Raw genomic sequence first — 24,621 nt, 5'->3', positions numbered from 1 at the left:
AGCTGAAAAAGTTAATTAAAATACATTGACTATTGGTTCAATATGTAATGCGGACTTTAACAGTCCAACCAGCTGTAAGGATTCCACAGCACACCCCTCACCGGGGTAACACAAACAAAATTACACCACAGACTATACAATCATTCATTGGTAAATTACCCGCAAAGAGGGAACAAATTCCGTTCTTGTTAGCTCAAAAAATTACTCAGATAGAGGCAGTATTCCCTGATAATACACCTCTTGAGAAACACAGAATTCTGACAATCTGTTTACCAATGGGGATAGCACCACATGTGGAGGACTGTGACACTTGGGGCACAGTCTTTGCTTCGATCTACACAAAAACACATGGTGTACCGTCCATGTTCTGAGGCAGATTCAAAATGAATACGGTCCAGAACCGGCCTTAAGTCTGGGTATGAAAGTACTGAAAGATCTCAAACAGGTCTCAACTATATTATTAGCTAACATTAGAGGTGAAGCAGCATCTGTGGCAATCCTCTAAAAGTTAAAAGAAACAGATATACCAGATCAGCCATATGAGCTTGCTAGAATTATTGAAAAATCTTATGAAGAATTAGGAAGAGATAGTTTGGGTGGGAAACCAGTAAAACCTGAATTAACAGAAAATCCTGAAAAGGTGTTTATTAAAAATAATCTCACTACTCCTAAAAAGAATTGGGAAAATACTAAACAGACACTTCCTAGAGAGAAAAGTTCTCAGTCCAGAGGAAGATCTTCCCAAAGGAGAGGTAGGTCTCCCCAACGGGAGCCCTCTGAAAAAAGGTATAACCTTAGGAATACGGATAATTTGAAAAAACCTGACAGATATCAAGATAATGATACACGTCCCTCTCGATCTTTTCAGACTTCCTCACAGAAATCGGAAAGAAGAGGACGGTCAGAACACAAGGAAGAACGCGTCAAGTCCAAAGACAAAGAACCCGTTCACCAAAGTAAAAAAGCTCAATTTTCCAAAAAGAAGGTAGCAAGCATAAAGATCAGAAATGCTGAGGATCTTGAGGACACAACTCAAGAACGGGGAGTGGGCTCAGACAATGCTAGACAGCGCAACAGAGGTCACCATAGTTCGCAGGATCCTGAAGGATCATCTGGAGACAGTGGACTTGAATGAATCCATTCAAGTTGAAACTGCAGACACCAGGGTTAGTGTACCGCACAAGTTATATGAAGTAACACTCCGAATGGATGGTGACATAACTAGAAAAATAAGAGCACTCTTTTGGGAGAAGCTCTCTAAGGGCTATGACATTCTTCTAGCTGAACGAGACTGGCCACCTGAATTTGTCAGAGTGTGCCCACATGGCAAAGAGATAATTATGCCAGCCTTCTCAAATCACATTCCCATTCATAAAAAATACACATTTGCCAGAAAATGGGCTGTGACCCAGGCACCAGCATTATACAAAAATCATGTAGGATGGGATGAGGACTCTCCTCACCATAAAATCCAGGTAAAAAATCAGCCCACTGCACAAAGGCAGTATCCAGTTAAGCAAGAAGCTAAAAAACAAGTCAGGGAGATTTTAAATCAACTTTAATACCAAGGGGTGATTGAAACATACACCTCATCAATGAACAATCCTTTGCTTCCTGTCTCCAAACCAGACAATTCATATCGTCTAGTATTGGATTACAGACACTTAAACTCTTGTTGCAAAACTTTTGCAGTACAAAATGCACACAGTGCAGCACTGATGAATAACATTGTGCGAAAAAATATAAAACCACATTAGATATTTCAAATTTTTTTTTCTGTCAAAACATTGCACCTGAAAGCAGGCATCTGACCGCTTTCTCAATTATGGGGACACAGAAACAATTTTGCCGTCTCCCCCAGGGTTTCAAGAATAGTCAAGGGTTATTTTCAGCCTGGGTAACAGAGTTACTACAAACGTACGATGATGAGGCATTATCCTATCTCGATGACATCTATCTTACAGACGACGACTTGGATGTACACTTGAAAAGAGTGAACACCATAATACTTGGGTTCGCATCTGAAGGGTATAAATTCAATTTAAGAAATCACGAATTGCCCCCCTCAACGTCCTATTTCTAGGCTACGAGTTATCAAGTGAAGGCAAAAGCCTTGCAGCAAATTTTCTAAAGAAATGTGCGCTGCTACAACCTCCAAAGACGCTGAAAAACTTACAATCAATTCTAGGTTTCCTGAATTTTGGAAGAACTTATGTTCTGAACTACGGAGAAAGGGTTAAACCTCTCTCCGAATTAATCAAACCTGATTTCAAACCAACTAATTGGACTCAAACACACACAGAAATTCTGCGTTCAGTCCAAACAGACATGTTAGCAAAAACACAATTACAGACACGCGAAAACGTGCGCAACCTTGTGATCCGAATCATCCCAGGGAGATGCGGATTCACGTACCTGACCTTTAATGAAGGAGAAACGGTACCAATAGCATACAAATCACACTTGTACACACAAGCTGAAATGAAATTCACTTCTACTGAAAAATTCTGACAGCAGTTCAAACTGCAGTAGCAAAGGAGAGAGCCCTTGCACAGGGTAAACGCATAATGATCGTTACACCTGTACCTGCCTTAGAGGCAGTGACAAAAGCAAGCATTCCAAATGCAAAAGCTTTGCATCCAAGATGGATACAATGGGTTAATTCTCTTGCTGCAACAGACGTTGAATACGTGTTTGACCCATTCTTCAAAACACAAGAGTTAATCCAATACAAACACAAATGTCCTCTGCCGACCGAGATTCTGTCTCTAGAACATTATGGCTGTATAATATATGCAGACGGATCAGCACAACCCGAAATTGGGGGTAAACAAGCCTATAGTGCTGCGTGCGCGATTGTTAAAGGTCGCTGGTGCGAAGGCAAATTTAGACCTATGGTCACAAAAACTCAATCACTCGGAGACTGTACAGCTCAGCGTGCTGAACTACAGGCTTTCAAGATGGCGCTTGAAAATACCGATCGCGAATTCCCCACACTAATAGTGTGCGATTCGTATTTCTGCATTGAATCTTACAACAAACATTTGCTGAACTGTGTTAAAAACAGGTTCAAAAATTCAAAAGGTGGCAAGATCAAGTAGTTCATTTACAGAAAGAACTACAACAGACTCACGTAATTCATACACTGAGTCATCAGCGTGATGGCGTTCACGTTGCAGGGAATTCATTGGCTGATGAAGCCGCGAAGGCAGCTGTGCAAACGGCTTCCGTAGCTACAATCGCTCGCTCAAAAAGAGTAATGGACGGTGAAACATTACTAGCAGTAAAAGCCTCTATGGAAGGCAATCATGCAGCGTTACCTCTAAACTATCCACTCACTTATACATACATAATTGATGCAAACTCCGTTCCTTTTGCTCAAACCCCTGGAGTGGGGGACAGAGTAATTCCAAACATGAAGCGGAGAGCACCTATGGGAGAGGGTCTGACACATCAAGGGATCTTGAAATCTCTAATAGAATTAGAAGAGATGTACTGGTGGCCAGGAATGAGCATTCAAGTTTACGAATTTGGAATCAACTGTGATACCTGTTACAGATATCATAGCTTTGATAACTACCAGATACCTGACTACAGTGTAGCCAGCCCAGTTCAGATGCCTTTGTTAGACAGCATTAGACTATCTACACGCAGACGTCATCATGGACAGACACGGTCCCACAACTACTAGGACAAGATTTATTTGGATGTGGTTCCAGTGCTCGGCTGACGCCAGAACTGTTATAAAGGATTTGCGAGTCTTTATCAGCACATACGCAATCAGCACGCTACATTCTGACCAGGGTCCTGCGTTTATCTCTCGAGCTTACAAGGAGCCCATGGCAAGTTTGGGCGTTGCATTGCAGTATTCTAGTCCCTTCCATCCTGAGGGTAATGCGGTAGTGGAAAGAAAAAACGTGACATAAAGCAATCCATACCAGCCAAGGTATTAGGTTCGGGTGATGGGTGGGTCAAACATCTAATAAGTGTCCAACGTAGTCTTAACAATATGCCAAGAAATTCTCTGGGGGGAATCACTCCATATGAACTACTATTTGGTACTAGAATGATAACCGAAGACGTCGATTGTCAAACTTCAGTGGTGGAACAAAAACCCTTCGATGTTAAAGATCGTTTGGCTTTTTTACAGGACTTAAATGAAACAAGAAGAAGTCTGAGCAACACAACACAGAAGCCAAAGACCACTGAAGAAACACCACCTGTCCCAGCAAGACCTGTCTGGATTCCAAAGATTGGGATCTAGTCAGGGAAAAGATAGCGGTAAAGAAGGAATTTGGCCCTTCTTATAGAAAAGCAGTACCTGTCTTGGCAATCCAAGAAACAAGATCAGTAGTACTACCGCCCCTTGCTGGTAAAAGGGAGAACAGAGTTGTATCGATCGACCTGGTCAAACCCCAATCATGTGGCCAATAATAAGTAGTAGGCCCAGTGGACTCCCAAGGTGTAGCAGAAGGCCAAATCTTGCTACTATCCAAGAGGTTCAGACTGAAAGACTTATCACATTTGATAACCCTGCAGTAAGAAAAGAAGGACTATCCAACAAAGCCATGGAACTCGTGTCTCTTGAGACCCAAATAACAGTTTGTCAAGAAACACCTGTCTACAATGATGTAGCCTCTGACTATACCAATATGACAAAGGAAGCAGCAACTCCAAAGATTAATAACAATCCTGATGCTATTCCAACAATTGACAGAACTGCCTCTGGCTATTTCATCAACTTTGATACATTTTCTGAGGATCCCAGTGAGCCCCAAGAAAGGCCAGCAAATAAAACTCTCAAAGAAAAAACAACAGAACTCTTTCATCAATTTGAGAAAATATATCTGGTTTCACCATGGATTGAATTTTGGATTGGTTTAGGTGTATTTCTTCTCCTACTCTGGCTGATTTTAGTTTTAAGCTTGGGACAAATGATAGATGGAAAATACAGTACAATGGACACAGCAAGTCAGAAAATCAACTTGGTCCTAAAACCTCCCAAATCTTCCCATCGTGAAAAGAGAGACCTGTGGTCAGTAAACATCAGACCGTTCCTATACATGGGACAGAACTGATTATGACATCTATGGCCCGGTGGAGCTGCTGAAGATTCCACACCAGTTCAAGGTTTCTTTAAGTGACTTTGTATCACCCAGCACATTTTCTAATGATTGGGACTTTGAGACTATTAATAATATGATGTCAGATTTAGAAATGTCTTTATAATTTACTGAACTTGACTATTTGAAGGGTCGTCAGATTATGAACAAATGTATTGTTTTAATCACTATGGTCACCACTATTTGCACAAATCTGCAAGTCCTAGGAATGTTTTTACATATAATCAATGGGAACATTGTCCCACACCACCAAAAGGCAGCTCCAAAAGATTTCATGAAAGGTTTTCATACTTCTTAGGGTTTAATGTTACAAATCAAGAAACGTTTTATTTCAAAAATGTAAATAAAACAGGAATGAAAACAATGTTGACCAATACTAAACAAATTTATTCTGCAAACTTTTATGCTCAGCTGTCTACATTAGGTTTTGACTTTTGGAAAGACAACATTGAGACAAAAACTGTCTGGGGGACGAAAGACTGGCAGGTACAAGGTTTAGAGGCCTTGTTCAGAGCCTGCATTATACCAGAACAAATAATGTTTTTAAACGACACTGTTCAACAGACTTCTTGTCTTGGCCTGGCTAAGATAAAAGATTTAAATAAACCGTATTTACCTTAACCCACTTCTGAGAGTAATGACACTACAGAAAAGGAGGTAGACGTACCATATATTTTAACACAAAACAGAACTAATCCTGATTGGAAAAATGGTTAATCTGGCCCACAGACACCAATAACTGTCATGATAGATTCCTGAACAAAACACATGGGTTAAACTGAACAGGCCAGATCCAAGATACTCCCAGAGACAACATTCAGGGATAGTAACAACATACAGTTTAGGAAAACTATGCCTTGCGTGGCTAAAGACATCCACACTTCCGGAAATCAAACCACACTTATCTTTACTTAAAGAAAGCAATGATTTGCGAGATTTCTTAATGGGGCCTCGCAAACCACGGCAACAACGTTTCATATAGGCCGGTATATACGCTGCGTACAACAAAGCTTGGAAAATAACGCAAATAGAAACTGCAGAAAGAATACGAAAAATTTATCGTATTAATTTAGAGAAAGCTCTTTCTGTAGTTGGCAATGGGTTACCGACTCTGTCCTCCAGAATATATTCTTTGGACAGCATTGAATCCTCTTCAATTGGCATAATGGAACAGGACTTGCTAATGTTACAACATGGCCAGTCTCAATTACGTTCTATAATGCAGTTAGGCTGGACGTTGCAAAATCTTTGTTCAGGCTACGTGCCATGGCGTCTAATCAACACAACGTCATTATTTGCTGTATTTAACCTTACAGATAAACAAATCTCTTTGGCACAAAGAGGAGCAGACTATACGGTGCTGAGCATTGAAAAACTGGAAAGATTACCATTGACAGTTTCTGAGAAGCCTGTCATTGAATAGATAATTCATGGCACCATCATGATAACAGTGACGATTTTCCAATTTCAGTATTGTCTACAGCATATGCTAGCGGGCCTGTATGAAAGTTTGGATAAAGAATACATTAAGTCGACATGGACTTTACCTTACACACACAAATGTTGGAAAAAGGGAAAAGAGGTATTCCTTAGTGGTAAAAATTGTAAGAACTCACTAAGTGGTACACTTTTGTGCAAAGGTATTAATTTACACAGAGCCTGCGACGGTTCTGCAAATAACCTCTCTTGCCACCTGCGCGGTACTCCTTCCACAGTGATAGAATCCATTTTCAGGCAGCTATCCAATGGCACTTACATTATGTTGAATGATGACAGCTGCTGTGGCATGTTGCCATGAAAACTTTATCTCGTTAGTGTGTCGTCAATGGTCACTTGTTTTATGCAAGTATTGTATCCAACGCACAAGACAGACAGTGGGACGGCATTATGGCCTTCACTGAATATCTCTTCTATACGAATTGATACTTTAAGCAGAATAAAAGCCATTCTTTTGCAAAAATCTGTGCCACTGACCTCGTCTAGAGAAACTTATGATCTGCAAGTTGCGAGGACATCTGCAGAGATACATGCATTATTATCAACAAACTGCCCAGTACATTTCGCAGAAATGTTAAGTCAAATCTTAAACATGTCTGATACCAGTGGCATCGCACATGTATTTAAGGCGATTTTTTCGGGACTGTTAGCACCATTCGATGCAGTCCTCTGCATTTTTCCAAACTTCGTGCACTCTGTGTTCGGCGGCCTGCCTCTCATCTTGGAACTCGTAGTAGGAATTCTATTTTTATTCCTTCTGCTTCGATATGGCAAGTCCGGTAACCAACGATACCTAGACCAACATGGAAGGGACCCTCCTTGCCATTCGGTATCGTGAGAGGATTACACAGATTCTTGGCTTGGCTCGTTTGAGATCTGAACACAACCTGGTTTCTATCGTTCAGACCAATTTGGCAAGATTGCATCTTACCTGTTCTACGACGCCTGCTTTGCGGAGAGGAATACATGTTGGACATCTGTCTTAAACTTCCATCAGTCCTGCCATCGGATGTCGACGCCTTGCTAGGTCCGGTAACGACTCATGCATTGTGTTGTCCCTATCAATCCTGATGACGGCATTCATTGAGGTCTCACCAGTAAGTCTAACTGAGGGTGAGATACGAGGATCAACAGGCACACAAGTACCATCTGAAATGAACACTGCTAATGCGGCACCTGGCGCTGATGACAATGCTTCTCATCTGTGCACATTTGATCTGCTTGATCAAGTAGTTCCACTTTAACCTACTGTGGTAGACGATTTCTTTGCCAGCCTAGATGATCTGATGTTTTCTCCTGACACCGAGAATAACTTTTGATTCATGCACACAGCGTTCCCTGAACTCTGTAATTCAGCCTTCAATTTTTGAAAACAAAGACTGCTAACTTTGGAACTATTTTTTTCACAACCATTTGAACTTTTTTCACAGATTAATCTGCTTAAAGTAGAACTATTCTTAGAGAACAAGAAATTATTTTTCTTTTTGAACACTGCCTAGAGAAAATATTTGGCCTTGTTCTCCTATAACAATTGACATGATATGTTATGTTATGAAATGGTCTCGACCTTTCTTTCTGTATTTAAAGAGCCAAATGTAATTTCACGATTCATTCAGTTTGCATATTTAAATACCATACTCTATGCTTAGAATGACATCACTTCCTTAAAATGCGTACTGTAGAAATGCACATTTTTTTTCATATGTACAACCATTTCAAGTGCATTTTATGTATTTTGGGGTGGGATTGTAAACACTAGCTTTAGATATGTTCAGTGCTTATTAGGTTAGCTTTATTGAACTTAAGATTGTGGAGTGGGTGTTGTCAATGAATCTAGGACCCTAGTGTAAATTTTCCCAATTCATGCCCTAATATAGGTATGCTTAATCATATCCTTCTATAGGCATATAAATCACTACCATATTTTGCCTAAGCCTTACAGCCCAAATACGGCATGGCTACTTCCACTAAGTTCCGAGAATCAACAATGATTTCTTGGAAAAACCCGCCTTTAACAGCTAGGGACTTCCCCCTGCTTGAATATTGAGTTCTCCAAGCAATCCTGGCATTTTCAAAGAATCAAGCCTTTGAGTGACGTTATTAAGACCAATCATGCGTCAAACTCGGCACCTTCAAAGTATAAATATGCCTAGGTTTGCCCAGAAAAACACACAGCGGTTTGGAGCAGATCGACTATCTACTTTCCCGACGCCCTGCAGTAGCAAGTGCCGAAGGAAGCCGACCTTCCAGCTGACGCTCTGAGAGACTCTGTCTTTTCTCTTGCTGAGAAATCCAGCTCCAGTGTTTCCGGGCTACCCTTGTGGGTATCTGGGAAATCGAGTCCTGAGAGAGAGATACAAGACCTCCTTCATTCTAAAACCAAGGTACGGAGCTGATTAGACATCTTAGAGAATTCTTGGAATAGATTCCTGGCAGAGAACTACTAAACTTAAGCTACTCCTCACTTACTTCTTCCCTTATACTAGACTTAGCTTAGGTACACCGGGGTAGGCGAATTTTAGAAGCACCAGTTGAGTACTTTTAGTCATTATTTATTACTGTATGTATTTTATACCTTTTATGCACTTTTATGGCTTAGAAACCATATCATGCTTTTACAGTACTACTTTATAATACTGTTCGTATTATATACATTGTATTTTATTATAAGTATTACGATTGTAGCAGTACATTTCTTATGTTTGAGAAAGAAGACTGTTCAATAAATATTTTTTATTGAAAACGCCCATCTCTCTATTTTCTCAGCACCTCTGGTGAAACGAAGCATGCACGATTGACTCAGTAAAATAGTTATCTATTGTTTCCGTGACTCTAGAGATAAGTTTCTTATCCTGGGGAAACAAAGTTGTCATGTTTATGCGGTTGTCAGAAACTAATCTCTTCTTGTTTATTCGAGAAAGTTTCTAGTGACCTCTGAGCTAGCTGGCACTCACTATTAAGTCTAATATATATGATAGAGACCTAGTCGACCTCAGTCCTACGTCTAATCTATAGTATATGTTATTCCAATGCGCAGAGCCTATTGGGAATATAGGAACTACATTACATGATGGCTACCAGGAGGAGTCCCATGGGGAGGTCTTGTTCCCGGAGACCAGTTCTGCCATCTTGTCAATGGTGAGCTTCAGGCAGATGCTTCGCATCCAGTGTCCTACCATGGTCATGCAGTTGGTATAGTTGGTTCTGGTGCACGTCCTCCTAAGCGAAATGTAGGGAATCGATTCATAGACCTTGAGCCTGGCTAAGAGGAGGATTGCACTGGTGTGAAAATCTGCTATGGGACCGCAGGTGGCTAGCTGGAACAGTGAGGTTATTAGCTGGGCGGGAGCGGAGGCTAGAGCCTTCAGCTGGGAGGAGGCAAGGGATGTCCGGGGATGGCTGATTGCAGATTGATGGAAAGAAGTGCTGGCGAACTGGGAGTACCCCGAGCAGGGACGCAGTACTGGTGGGTAGGAAGTGAGTGACACCGAATGATTCAGGCGTGTTTACACAGGTGGGCCAAGCTGGAGTGGATCTGATGGCACATGGCCCCACCTACCTGTGAGAAAGGATGGATGACACTGGAGTTTAGTGACCGTGGGCGGTCAGTTTGGGGCTGGGGATGGTGGGGTGGAGTTTACCCCCTCCCTCCTTCCCTTTTCCTTCTGTCCCCACAACAAAAAAATTACACAAATGAGGAACAGCATACTTGACATAACTATTAACCTCCTGACTACCCCAACGAGCGCAAGTGCACCCCTGTCTCCGATTAGCATGCAGAGTTTCTTTGGCTCCTTATTATTTGTTTGATTTTTCTTTGGTTAGTTTTTCATAATATTTGATTATGTGTTTAAGCCTCATTGGTTGTGTTTACTATAGCTGGAGACACTGCCCGATCCAGGTACGGAACTGGATTTGCCCCCTGAGGTAGGGCGAGGAAGTAGAGTTAGGCAGGGGCTCAGCTAGTTAGTTACTGGGGTGGCGAGCTAGTGGCAAAAGGGTAGTCGCCAGGCTTCATTTTGGGATCAATGCTGATACGTCCTACCCCAGGGTTATAACTGAAGTGTATGTTACCCTGCCTAGTGTAATGACTGAGTCATATATTGAAATGTTGTTGGGACCAATGTTTTTATGGTGTAATTGTGGTAACAAAAACCAAAAAATGTTAATAAAGATATGTTTAAAAAATAAAGGTTAGTTTTGGTGGTGGTTGTCATGTCTGTCAAAGAGAGGATGAATTGAGTGTTATCAACGGAGGAGATCATGGTGATGTTTTCTGATCGGATGATGTTGGTGAGCAGTATCATGTATATCTTGAAAAGGGTGGGTATGAGGGACAGTCCCTGTTGGACTCTGCATATCAGCTTCTTGATCTCCGCTGTGAAGGATGGAAGCCTGCCTCTTTAGGTTCTTCCCATGAGGAAGGAACAGATCCATTTCAGAGTAGATCCTTGTATGCCAATCTTGTGAAGTCTTCTAACGAGGGTGTTGGGGAGACAGTGTGGGAAGCCACAGAGAGGTCAAGTGGGATGAGGTCTACTGTTTCTCCTTGGTCAAGGATTATTTAAATGTTTTTGGTGGCTGTGATGAGTGTGTTTCAGTGCTGCGGTTCTTTCTGAATCCTGATTGAATGATGTCTAGAAGATGATAACGTTTGAGGTGGGTTGTGAGTTGCTTTTTTATGGTTGGACAAGGGATCAGGGAGGTTGGCGGAAGCTTTTCAGTTGATTTGTATCTGCTCTCGGCTTCTTGAAGAGGGTGTTGATTTTCACAAGATTCCATTCATTCGGAGAAGTGGCAGATGTGATGGAGGTATTTATGATGTGGGTCAGGGTGGTGCCGATTGGCGATATTCCCAGGTTGTAGATTTGGTGGAGGCATTCGTCCGCTGTGGCCCCTGAATGGATGGTCTGCATGATTACAGCTGTGTCGCTTCTGATGAGGGTTATCCATTTGTTCAGATGCCCGTCTTAGTTGGTGGTGGGTAGGCTATTGATGAGGTCTCTATGGTTGGGATGATGGACAAAGCTGCAGTTGATGTTTGCAATTCTGCTGTGGAAGAAGATGGATAGATTGTAGCAGATTGGTTGGGAGGTAGAGGTGTTGTTGACCGTATTTTGCCAGCCAGGTGAAATCCTTGATGAGCAAGATGATCTCCTTGCAGCTGTTGGGGCTTCCTTCGATGCGGTCCACTAGTGCTTTTTCCTTGCTGCCTCTTATTTGCTGGTTAGCATCTAAGTGCAGCCTTGTAGGTAGTTCTGTCAGTGGTGTGATGGCTGGCTTTCCATTTCCTTTCTAGCTGTTGACAGTGTTGTGTTGGTGTCCCAGAGGTGTTTTATGTGCCAACTGGCCTGCTTGTTTGATTTACTATGCATGCTGGGTTTGATAGGTACGAGGGAGTCCACACAGTTCTTCATCCAAGTGTTGAAGTTGTTGATGTCCTTGTTGAGGTTCTCTGTGGGGCTAGGTTGATTCATGCTGAGGGCGCAGAGCCAGTTAGCATTTGTGATTTTGGCCCAGCTGCGGCTTGGAATGCTGAACCTGGTAGGGGTGTTGACTTGAGGTGTGTTGATTTGAGTGGTCGGTCCATGTGAGCGATGTGGTGGAGTTGTATTTGATGCTTTTGCTTGTGTTGAAGATTGGGTGCAGTGCGTGTCCTGCGGAATGTGTTGGTTCTGAGATGGAGCAATGTGAGTTTGATGTTGCTCAAGCTTTTGAGAGGTGCTTTGGAACAGGGGTCGTTTTGGTCTCCAGGTGAAAGTTGAGGTCACTGAGGAGAACATAGGCTCTCAAGTTGATAGTGAGAGAGCGATGAAGTTGGTGATGAGGTTGTTAAAAGTGCCTTGTGGTCCGGGTGGTCAGTAGCAGAGGTTTCCCTTTAGGATGACGTTTTCGGAGCTTTGCAGATTGAGGTGCAGGTGTTTCATGAATGGGGAGGCGTTTTCTGTGGATGTTGTGCATTTGATGGATTCCTTGTAGATTATAGCGAGTCCTCTTCTTGGCTTGTGAAGGTGGTCCTGTCAAGCAATCTTGTAGCCCACTGGGATTGCCATGGCGATATTGGGAGCTGATGCAGAGTTGAGCCAGGTCTCTTTGATGATGAGGATGTCAGGTGCATCGCTACTCAGCAGTTCCCAAATTGAAGTTTTGTTTTTGCAAATTGATTTTGCGTTGAGAAGCATGCTGGAAAGTGGACGTTGCTGTGTGAGTTTGCTGTGGCATGATGTGGAGGGTCGGGGTAAAGGCGCTGTTGGTGCATGTCTGGCATGTGTGTTGGGAATGGGTATTGAGGGCATTATTAGTATTTACTTGGAGGTGTGGGCAGTTAGTTCCTGGAGAACCAGCAGTCGATGCAGGTCCTACCGTGATGTGAAGCACGGCAGCAGTTGGGGGAACAATGTGCAAACTCTAGCAACTTATGGAGTGCTGTGGAGGTGTAGGCCAATTTTGCCATGTTTGAAGGAAATAACTAAATCTGTTGAGCACTGGTTAGCAGTGGTAAAGGGCACAGAGTCCTAAAGATAGCAAAAACAAATTCAACACATAGGAGGAGTGAAGGCAAAACGTTTGGAGGAATGCTACACCAAGGATCTCAGGTCTAAAATGTTATTTCTAGCTCATATGAATGAAAATAATACTGCCACAGAATATGCTGCAAAATATGCCTTTCTTGCCACATAATTTAAAGAAAATTGTAGCCTAACCTTAAGGGCCCTCACAATTGAAAAGTTCTGCAAAGTAGTTAGGAAGATATCATGATGATAAATGAAAGCAGGATTCTACATAGAATGGTTAAATAGTTCCCATATTTCACGGTATTTCACGGTACCTGTGAAATATAGTTTTTTGTATCACTACATTTTGAGCAATACAAATAACGAAATGTTTTATATATTTTCACATGGACTTTGTCAGTCATGTGAGGAACATATTTCACGACCTCCCCAGTGATTTTTAAGAGTTTGTATGGCAAAAGATCTGGTCTCTGCGTTTCGGCTTTTGCCTTGGTAATGACTCCTGAAAATCCTAGAGAATTTCTAACAAGACCTACAATACTGATTTGAAGTTGTAGGACAGGGATCTATCTCCAGTCTAGTGGGCACCAGCCCCACGAGGGTGACATACCTAATATTTAAATTGGCTTGACTACAAGGCACAAATGCATATGGCCGTCAATGAGACCTTATTTAGAGTACTGCTGCAGGACAGAGATTTTCTATTTGCTCCAATCACAGGGCATGCTAGCAATTGTAGTTTTCATCTCATCACTACCTAAAAAGCCAGTATATAACATAATTTTATTTTCCTTGTTTGTGCTCTATTTTTACTTTACCATTGGAAATCAAATGGATATCTTTGAAATGCTGGTGCCAACACACATAAACGTGTGTGTGTTTTCACGCACATGCATGCACACTCACTCACTCACTTTATCGCTCTTACTAGCAGTGAAAGACTGTAAAGCCTGAGGAAAGTGAATTCATCAGAATGCGTGGGTTGCAGATAAACAGTGGTGTCTGGTACTGACCCTTGATGGAATTGAGGTCAGGGGAAGATTTTGAATGACAAATAATTTTGTTTTCATTCTCTTAAAATTCAAAATGAGTCAAAGACAGAGCAATGCCTTTTTCACATGAACGAATTCTATTTTCTGAGGATATTGGCATACATAATAACAATGAAGGAGATGTTTGCCTGAACTACCTTGTGAGTGCAACAGACATTTCGGTGGGATTCAAGGGAGGCAGAGGAAAACAACTAAGCTGATATTCCCAATGCCTAATCAGTGTGCGTTGTTTCTCAGTGCGTCTATTTATCACTTGTGTTCTGGTTCTGGCTTAATTCCTTTGTTAATTGTTAATACACAGGACAATGCTGCATGGCATAAACGATAAATGGAGATGCACAAGCTGTAGTCATAGTTGCATCTCCAGTTACATCGTTTCTTCCATAAGAATAATGTTTTTCTTAAATCTTTATGAACTTTGTCATTGTATGCTGTCACTGCAGACAACTTTCATAAAGGTTCCTTCTTCCACATTTACTTAATCACAGAGAATTTCGTGAAGATTTGCCAAGTGGGACAAAGGTGTTAGATGAGGTCCCAAAAGTGATACCCTATTGTAGTTTCCACATAATTGGTATTACTGCTTAATCAAAATGGTTTTGACATGGCTAAAGACTTTCATATGGTAAATGAAAGTGATACTGTAGAAAAAGACTTTGATACAAAGCACATCAATATTTTGTTTGTTTTCATACACATTTTGATTCACTGTAATTGTTCTTTTTTTTGTGTAAATACGTGGTACACTGCCCTCTTTTACTATTTTACTAGTCCTTGCGAGGGAACTCCCATTGACCCTGATTTGATCCGTTCCTATTGCAAGAAAAGCACCTTTTCTACCAGAACATCACTGTAGTATCTTATTGTATTGCACAAATGCTGAGGCACATCCAGAATCAGTCCAAATCTGTGTAACAGGCATTGACCACCATAGTAGGAAAGAGGAAGTCCATCTTTATTTCCTTCTGTGTGTCCATTAATTCATATAAAACATTCAGTACAGAAGAAACATGCAGCCAACACGTGCTTTATCTGAAAGGACTTTCTGAAGGCTGCAAACAATTATTGTATACATTAAAATAATTTGTGATATAACAATTCCAATTACAAAAGTTAAAAACTATCAAAAACATAATAGCCCTAGATATTGGACTTATGTTCATTTACTACCATAAAACAACCCAAATCTAGCGCTGTGATGAAAAGAGGCTACTGGATAATATATTGTAACCACTGGTCAACAAGATATTGTTACATATATACTTCAACTGTATTATTCAGAAAAAGGATATGCAACAGTTTTTCCTTTTTTTATTATGCATACACTGCATGTACTGAGAGTCCTTATGGTGAGAACCTTTCAAATTTGTAGGTACTTTCAAACTGTTATTCTTGCAGTGTTCCCTGTGGTTTCCTTGTTGTATCTTATTCTGTTAACATGAACAGCAGGTTTGAGCAAATTAAATCTATTCCATTCCCAAAAGTAGGCTGATGATTGGCAACACTTCTTTTCACTTTACCACAGTGAAAGAGGTTATCTATATGAAACATATTAAGACCTGGTTACATAACAAATGGATCTGGATTAACAGATTTAAATTGACGATCCCTCTCATATTCCAAGCCCAGGCTCCTTCCCAACACATTACCTTTCACTATTATGTTGGCGACCAACCTTCTCTTATTGCTCAGGTCAAAATGAGTATACCTGTGACAATGCCCTGTTGAATTAACCTGGTTAATTTTATTTCAGTTGTGAAGATGAAATTGCTAAAAAAAAAGATTCTCCCCATCTTGACATTGGCAGAACATTGCAATATTGATCTGTAATTTTTTTTAGAGCGCCTTGTTTTCTGCATTTGCACATGTGCCCTTTGAACTAAAGTTGTACACTATCTTCAAGTTGTCCAAAACCATGCTTACCACTCTCGCAAAAGGTGGCTAAGCTGAAAAAACACAAGAATGCTCTAAATTGTGACTCATTTGTGTGATGCACAAATCCATTGAAATGGTGTGGGCAATGTTACCCGAAGCATAAATGTCAATTATATCAAACCAACCACATCCAGAAATATGCATATCAACTCCTCATGAAAACACTTCTGTTTTATTCTACTCCCAAAGGAGCCGGGGTTCTCCACAGTCCTTTGTGAACACCTCTAGACTGTTGCTTTTGAGAATATAAAATGATTCATGGATCAAGTAAAACTGTGCAAGGTCCTAAATGCCAACTCTTATCTTTTTTTGTGGTGAATCGATTTATTTATTGTTTTCCAACTTTTCCCAGCGTAACTGAAACACATTTCCAGTTGTGTGTGTGTGTTAGAAAAACTGGCAAATACATAAATAGGTTAATTAATTTGAAAAACGTAAGCAGAGAGCTACAGAAAATTAGTTTTCCATATGCTTTTTACACTTCTACCTAACATGCCATGACCGTTTGGCATCTTAATTTGTAATTGTACACAAACTTTCAAACATACTATTTTTTTTAGTCAGTGCCTTCTGTTGAACTGTTTTATGAGATGAATTGAAGCCCCTTCTCAAATCTTAATGCCAGATACCATGTTTAAGGGCAATCCAGGTGTGACCAGTGGTAACTATTAGGTTTATTTGAGGAATGTGTTTAGTGACCATTATCTCGGTTTGTTAAAATCAGTTCCTCTAATCAGAAACTGATTGTTGTCTTTCTTGCCATGCAAATGGTTACTTTGCTTCTGATCTAGTCGCAGATCTTCATTACGCTGGATCTGTTGAACCCATTGGGGCATCTTTCAAGCTTCCTGCAGATTTGAACCTCTGTCACAGGGTGCATCCAGCTGTCAACAAGTTTAGTTTCAGTGGGAAATCCCTTTGCCTGTCCCATGTAGGTCACCAGCGGATCACATAAGATCCTAAGCCAGTTGAGTGAATGTAACTGCAGGAAGATAAAGTGGCCAATTGGAGCAAATTAGTGCATAGGTCGTTAGCTCGGTTCAAATCATCTCATCTATACTTGAAGGACTTCTTACTCACGTTTGACTGGACCTTGGTTGCTAATATTAAGGTTTATTGTCTTGGGGTACTCTGTTAGGTAAAGAAAGGGAGGGGCAGGGGTAATGTTGAAAATAAAGATACACGATCAGGCATGCTTTGAGCTCAAGATGTGTTGGACATGGTGGTTAGCTTTCTAGCAATTATTTGTCATTTGGCGGAATGTAAGATGCACGCAATATCTACAAAAGGTCTTTCTGCAGTCATAGCGCTTGCTGTCGCATTCATTCCTAGTACACAATATGATAGTCATACAGAGCCTGGAATTTTGGGTGTTGCATGTCGACACTAATATTCATCAGCTCACTGTCATCTAATGTTAACTTATCAGAGAGACTGTAAAAGAAAGTACTATAGTTACTCTTTGTGGCATATTCATATTTAAAGGTGTGTATCACTGAGCCTGATTACGGTGCCTAAAACCCAACGTTAAGTGCTGAAGCATGGTGTAAGTTTCTTATGAAACGTCTCTAGTCCATAGGAATGGTTATGATGTAATGTTTAACGCAGGTGCAACAGACGTCTTAAAAATTTCGAGGCAGCCTCAATGATGGTCATACAGGACATTTTCCAATCCATTGAAATCATCTACTGCTACTAGTACTTACAACTCCTTGAAGACCGGGCCAAAATAAATGTAATGTTCTCAAATTGTTTGAACAATAAAATGTATTTAAAACGTTCACCACTTTAGAGGGCTCTATATTAAGCCATACTACAAAGAAATGTCATCAGGTGCCTTAAAGTGTGTATTAGCGATAATGGAGCACCATGCAAAATGTTCCCATAGAAATATTCTTTTATCTGCAAAAGTGTACTGTCAAGGCAAATTATTTTTATGACTTTCTCGATAAAGTGTTTCTTTATAGTGAGTAACAACAATACATTGTGCACGTTTAGTTTAAGAGTATATCAAGGCTCCAAAAACAGGTCTCTTTGGACTATAATATTTTAAGAAAGGTTTTTCCTTTGTAAAACAACCATTACTGAAATGTTCTTGTTTCACAGGTCAGGCTGTGCATAAAAGGACAAACTAACACCAATGAGTGGGAGTGAAAAATGCTTTTGAGTTATCACCTTTTGTAGACTAGAAATGTGCTTGCACATATCGCAAACCACAAACCACATCTGTTTCCATTCCTCCTGAAAAATGTATTTTTAGAAAAAAAACTTGTTTCTACGTGTTCTACATAACAAAAACAATTATATAGATTGTGTGGTGTAAATTTGAGGGGCGTCTAAAATACCCTTTGCATTTCTCATTTATATTGGTGGTCGTTCACATATGTGCTGAACGTTTTGCTGTCCTTTAATGGTATTAAAATCATCCAAGAATGATTATATGCTCAATTGTCCGTTTCAAACGTCAAATATAGGTTCCTAGATGTGCAAAGACACTACAGTAAGGGGGAAGCACCATGTACGTATTATTTAACTAAGGTGAAACTTGCTTTCCTTGAAAGTGGAGGAGATATCAATTTCAGAAAGAAAAAAACTATTTTTGATGCTTGTTACTGAAAAGATCCTCTTTTCATAACTTTGTGTTTGACTGCATTTGGCCCATAATTTATGATCAGCAGAGTTTCATAACCTATGGTTACTTTTGTTTTCATCAGGATACATCGAATATATATAGATTGTTTGATAAATATTTATTAATTTTTTGTGCAAACTAGCTTCCTATTTAGGACAATGTACAGTAAAGATGATTAAATATTCTATATGGCTATAGGAAACGACTATATAACATAAATGAAATTAAATATATATTCAGAATATCGCCGATAAATAAAACGTTTAATGGTTGAATGTGAACAAAAGAAAAAGTTACAAGAGGTGCCTGATATGGTGGGTGGCCCTCATTAAGAGGAAAATGTTGATCATTCTTCTTTACACATATCATGGTTTACAGTTGTATTTCCATAAGAGGAGATTGCAGTCGGCTATGCATAGCTTTAGACTGCACTGCTCCACTGTAACCGACATCAGCTGGTGATATCAGGCATTTTCATCCTTCTACAAACAAACAATGGACTTAGGGCAGAAACACTGGAATGATGTGATTCTCTGCTGCAGTGTTTTCCACATAATTTTGGATTTATTGCATGTTCTAATTAATCGAACGTCTGCTTCAGATTTTGCAGATTTTAACAAAAACAAATAGGTCCTGCCTCAAACAGATCTACAGCAACTAGAAATGCAGCAACAAGTGTTGCCACACAGCAGAAGGCCGGCCCCTCCTGTGGGTTGATTGCTCACCTTTCGCTAACTTGCTGTGTTATTTAAGTAATGAAGTGGTACTAATGAGGTGAAACCTTTGCTAAGACAGTGATGCCATGAGAGAAAATGACAAAATAAAGAATACTGTCAGAAAAATTGCTCTGTGTTATGTTGGATAATTTGCATTTTCTTGCCACATAATTTCGTCAATTCTGCCGCATAAGTCTCTTATAAACGGTTGCTACAGGTGCTTCTAGCACTGTCCTTTCTTTAAAGTATAACACAGCCAAATAAAACGCTACCACAAACTATGGTAAGTTTACTGTTTTTTGAGCTTGAAATGATTCCACAAAGGAACAAGTCAAACACCATAAAGGGTCATAGCAAGCACCAAGTCTCAGTCGAAAACGCGCTCCAACCCATGCTGTGTATGGGCAACATTTCCATCCCTTATGCGGAGTTATCCTTAAAGTTGCAGCCAAAGTAATAAAACCTTTAAAACCTTCATTTATGTGGAAAAGTCTTAATGCATCACAATCTGGCTATTAAACGTGATTATGTTGTCAAGCTTTAAACTCTAACTCCTTCCATATTTATTTTATGCTTGTTTATATTCAAATATGATTGGGCTTCCAGAGGCCATCCCAGGGCAGCCAACACTGCAGTTCCCTTTAAGAACCAAAGAGACTGAGCTGCAAGAAAAAACAACACCTCATGTTTACCGTTTTGTGAATATTAGGCAACAAGCATCTCTTAAGCCATATATCTCACGTCACCGACCTATACTGACTGCATGCTGAACGAAAATGAGTATCCTTTTACACCGCCTCCAAACAGGAGCAACACGCGCCTTCCTAATAGAAGTTAAGAAGAATAGGTAAAGTGTGGTAGCACTCGAGAATTTAATTTCTTTTTAGAGGGGCATTCAGGGACAAATGTATCATTGTATCAATGAATGACATTGTAATCGGCTTTAGGAATCACAATAAATACATAGCGCAAGCCTCTGCATATAAAGTGCTTATGGCAGACTGAGATTTATTGGTTTATTCTTTGTTTTTTGTTAAGTATGGATTTGGCATTCTCGTGCTTTGCATGCTGGGCAGAAGCAGTAGTTACCTGGCATGTATCTGGATGCTGGAGGAAGTAACAATTACAAAGGTTGATTCTAATTTTAACTCGAACCTTTGTCAGTGACTGCCTGGGGCATAGAACAACACAAATATCACATTAGGTAATGTGTGTTCAAAACACACATATATTACATTAGGTAATACGTGTTCCAAACAATACACACAGTTGCATAAATAATGTATTGCGCATGATCATCGGTAAAACATATCTTGATAAATGTAGGAGCATTCATTCGAAGCCTTACGCACTGAAACACTGACGCAAATTGAGAACGAGTATATGTTGAAAATGTATGTCCTAAAGGTCAACATGTGATCTAGATTCTCTTCAAGCCGTTCCTTTAGGTAGCGGAGGCCTAAAGAAGACATATGGGATGCTGTAGGGGCCTGTGTACACAGACAGAGCCATACCATTACCTAGATTAAGGAACTGGGGTTTCCATTGATAGGTGATAATGCTGTTCCAGCCGTAACCTTAATGCATACAGCTTTATCCAGGGGCCAGAGGTATAGCAGGGGAAATGTATTCTCTGGACGTGTCTACAGAATGCCTATGAGATCCATATAAGTAGAACTCTACTATTGATCAACACTGCATGTAATATCCTGTTAATTTATGGGACATTATCATTGCGAGCTACTGTACAATCTTCTGTTAATCCCATTGTGAAGTAGCTGTTCATCAGCTGATGATTTTATGTACCTTGATTGCTTGCTGGTTGTTTTTCTTTTTCCTGCTAAAACTAAAATAAAGTTCTTTAAAAAACAATCTGTCTGCCCCACCCCAATATTAAGTGTCCTGCAACCTTTTTCCTTTTTAGGTCTCGCGCTTAGCGTTGCACTACGCAGAAGTACTCGCTCAGCACGAGACATTTAGTGAGTGAAAAACGGGGATGTGGGGCTGAGCTAGGAATCGCACACGTTCGCGCATGTGCGTTTCCATCTGAGCTACATCATTGGCATTTGCATGCGTCTTATTCTAAAAGACTGCACGCAATTGCACAGAGGCGGGCGCGTTGCTCCGCCCATGGCCTATTGGTGTCTATTACGTGCTTGGTGCGCGTAATAGACACCAGTAGGTCATAGGGTTTCAATTATCGTGCCCAGACACAAGAGCGATAATTGAAAATACATGTGTGGCTGTGGCACACGTGCGCGCACCATTTGTTTTCTATAACCTCTCACTCTACATGGTACACACACTCCTGAGAAAATACCAGCACCCCAGCAAGCCTGGCAGATACTTTTGCCAGGCATTCATGCCTCACCTTCCCTGTTTGACAGTTGTAACCGCGGCTGCTCTTGCCCACTCTATGCTCGGCACAGGGCAGAACCACAGACCTGGCACTAACTCTTAATCTTTGTGAACATACTATTCCCAGCCTGGCACGGGCCCTCGTGGGTATCCCGGCTCGCCTTCTTGTCTGGTAAGTACCCCAGCTGAAAGCCTGGTCCTCCACCCCCAAACTGGCACACACTCCCAGGAGTACCCTTACTCCCCATGCACGCCTGGTGCTAGATACTCTGGTTGGCACCCTGCTTTGCCCCCCACCCTATCCCCCTCGTCCTTCTTAAAGACACACTCAGTCCCCGGGTATCCCAGTCCCCCCTCTCCCGGGACAGGCCCGGAAGCCGCCTACCTGCCGGCCTCCGCCATGAAGGTGCGCTGAATGCGACCAGTTTCTGCACTGGGAGCCGAGGCTCGCTCTGTTACTCCAGGCCTAGCGCTGCTGGCTGAGCTAGGCTGCCTCCCCGTCTCTCCGCGGCAGCTACAGCAGGAAGTGATTCCAACTCACATGGACTTTCTCTGACCTACCCATCGTGTCACAGCCGGGAGCCGAGAGGCTCAGCCCTGCCCATCCCACGGGCCTCCTCCGGGCACACGCACAGGCGCACGGAGTGCGGCCACCCAGGGGACATCCTATACAACCGGGGCCGCCCAGATGCCGAGCTCAAGCGCAGCAGCAGGCAGGTAGGGGCACACTTTCTTCCTCAGCACTGCTTCTTTCTAATAATTAGCAATTATATAACATATCACAAAATAACGACAGCTCCTGGGACTCCACCCTTCACTGACCTACTTCTTGCACACGGTAATACTGTCTTCATGTAAAGAGTTGGACTTTTAACCCGCAAACTTCCCTGTCGATTTACAGACATCTTACTTAAATGTGACTTTACACAATAATAATTTTAAAAATGGTCTGTCTTTGTTTACTTTAACTATGATTCGGGGATCATTAGGACCGGTCTAGAACACATTCAATCCTCCAAACCTGTCCGTGCTTTCTCTCCGCCCTCCCTCCCGTTGTCCATGCCTTCTCCCCTGCCCTCCTGTTCTCCGTGATACCAACTATTTGCAATCCAATAGGTCTTGCGTAAATGCGAGACCTGTTGAATTGCAAATGCTTGTTCTGGTTTGCATGAGGATGCCATTGGAACCATGCATAACCCCAATAACCCCGATGTTTTATGATGTAGGAATGTGTCATTTTGTATGACCTGGTCGAACTCTCCTTTTGTGAACCAGGTTCACAGTCTCACCTCAGTTTTATATCGGCCAGGTTAATTACAGCCCATTCAAGCACATGTTTAATGTGACTTTAAACTTTCTTTAAAGGACGCTCTTATGTCACTGAGTACCTCTGTTTCAGGAGTCAGTTTGTAGCAGGCTCCTTTAGCATCTGAACTGTGGGCGGTTTTTCTTAACAAGTGCACAGTGCTCCATAGGAACCTACCTATAATACTCACATTACTTTCTGTGCTTCAAGCTATTCTGAGTTTCACATCAATGAAGACATTCTCTATTGATGCTTTAACCTGAGACTCATTAACCCTTTATTTATTTATATACTTATAAAGTTTTATATAGCGCGAACTTGACCCTAGACGGGTGTCCGAGCGATTTACAAATGTTTAGGTAAGTAGAAAACAAGACAACTAAGAATTAGCAGAGTAAACCTTGTGCGTGCAGCCATGAGACAAGGCCTTCAACTTGAGAAGGAGTTTGGCATTGACGACCCCTTCTCATCTCTTTGACCCTCTGGTATGTTCATTAGGACAAATTACACTTTAATTGTCAAAGGGATAACTTGTGTTAGCGGTATCAGCTGCAGTGTATGCTTCCATCTGCAGTAATGTCCCTGTTCACTTCACCTGGGCTGTGGCCGCATCTGTGGCCTTAATGTCTTACCGCAGTAAAGGAAATAAATATAACAGCTGTTTAAGACTCCACACATGCAGAGAAGCATTACTGCTTGGAAACAAGCTCTAGCGACAGTGCACTGGAAGTCCTGCCAACATATTCGGTGTGGAGCCTGATGTATAACCATGCCATGTCCTCCTTCCATTGATAACCTTTCCCTACTATTGGGAGTGTGAGATCTCCCTGCGTATAAGAATTATCTCCCAGTAGCCAGTGTATAATTTCCTTCTAGCAACGTTACTTCAAGCTACTAGATTAGTGTCCGCTACAACATCTTTAGTCCCATCAGTTGGAGATCCAGTTTCCCAATTTTAAAGGTAAGTGTTCATGATCTTAATTTCTATGTGTGTTTCTGTTTGGTGGGTTCATGGTCAGCCCTGGTCACCTGGGCTGACCATGAGCCCAGGAGAAGGTCCTCAGCATTACTTCTTCACTATCTGGACGACTCTTTCCTTCTGGAACACTTCTCCAATACCACCCCCTATGGAAGCCCTCGCTTGCAGAGCCATCCTGTGCCTGCACTGTTCTCTCTGAGTCCTAGAGGTGCATGTGTCGACTGGCTCCTCCTTACCCCTAATTTCAACATACCTATTTGTTGTTCAAAAGCAGAGAATATTATTTGACCCTACCCTTTCAAAATTGGACGCCATCCATGGCCTTTTGGTTTGAGTTGCCTTTAATATGGTCTACCCTGAAAGACTCGGCATCCCTACTTGCCTCCCTGTAGTCAGGTCTCATATTGGGTAAGTCTGTGGTGGGATGTTGGCCTACTTCTCCTCCCATTCTCAACCACCACTCCTGATGTGGGAACAGACAAAGTCTGAAGGTCTCGCTATAGATAAT

General features: G+C 41.4%; 1 protein-coding gene across 1 annotated transcript in view; it reads left to right on the top strand.

The window, feature by feature from the left end:
• The window catches only part of INPP5A (inositol polyphosphate-5-phosphatase A), a 1,335,101-nt gene that overhangs the window by 25,575 nt on the left and 1,284,905 nt on the right, over nucleotides 1–24,621 (top strand). The gene's annotated exons all lie outside the window — the stretch shown is intronic.

This window comes from Lissotriton vulgaris, chromosome 5 (genome assembly GCF_964263255.1).
Source record: "Lissotriton vulgaris chromosome 5, aLisVul1.2, whole genome shotgun sequence".
In the NCBI taxonomy this organism is placed as follows: domain Eukaryota; kingdom Metazoa; phylum Chordata; class Amphibia; order Caudata; family Salamandridae; genus Lissotriton; species Lissotriton vulgaris.
This window is presented reverse-complemented; position numbering and strand designations above follow the sequence as displayed.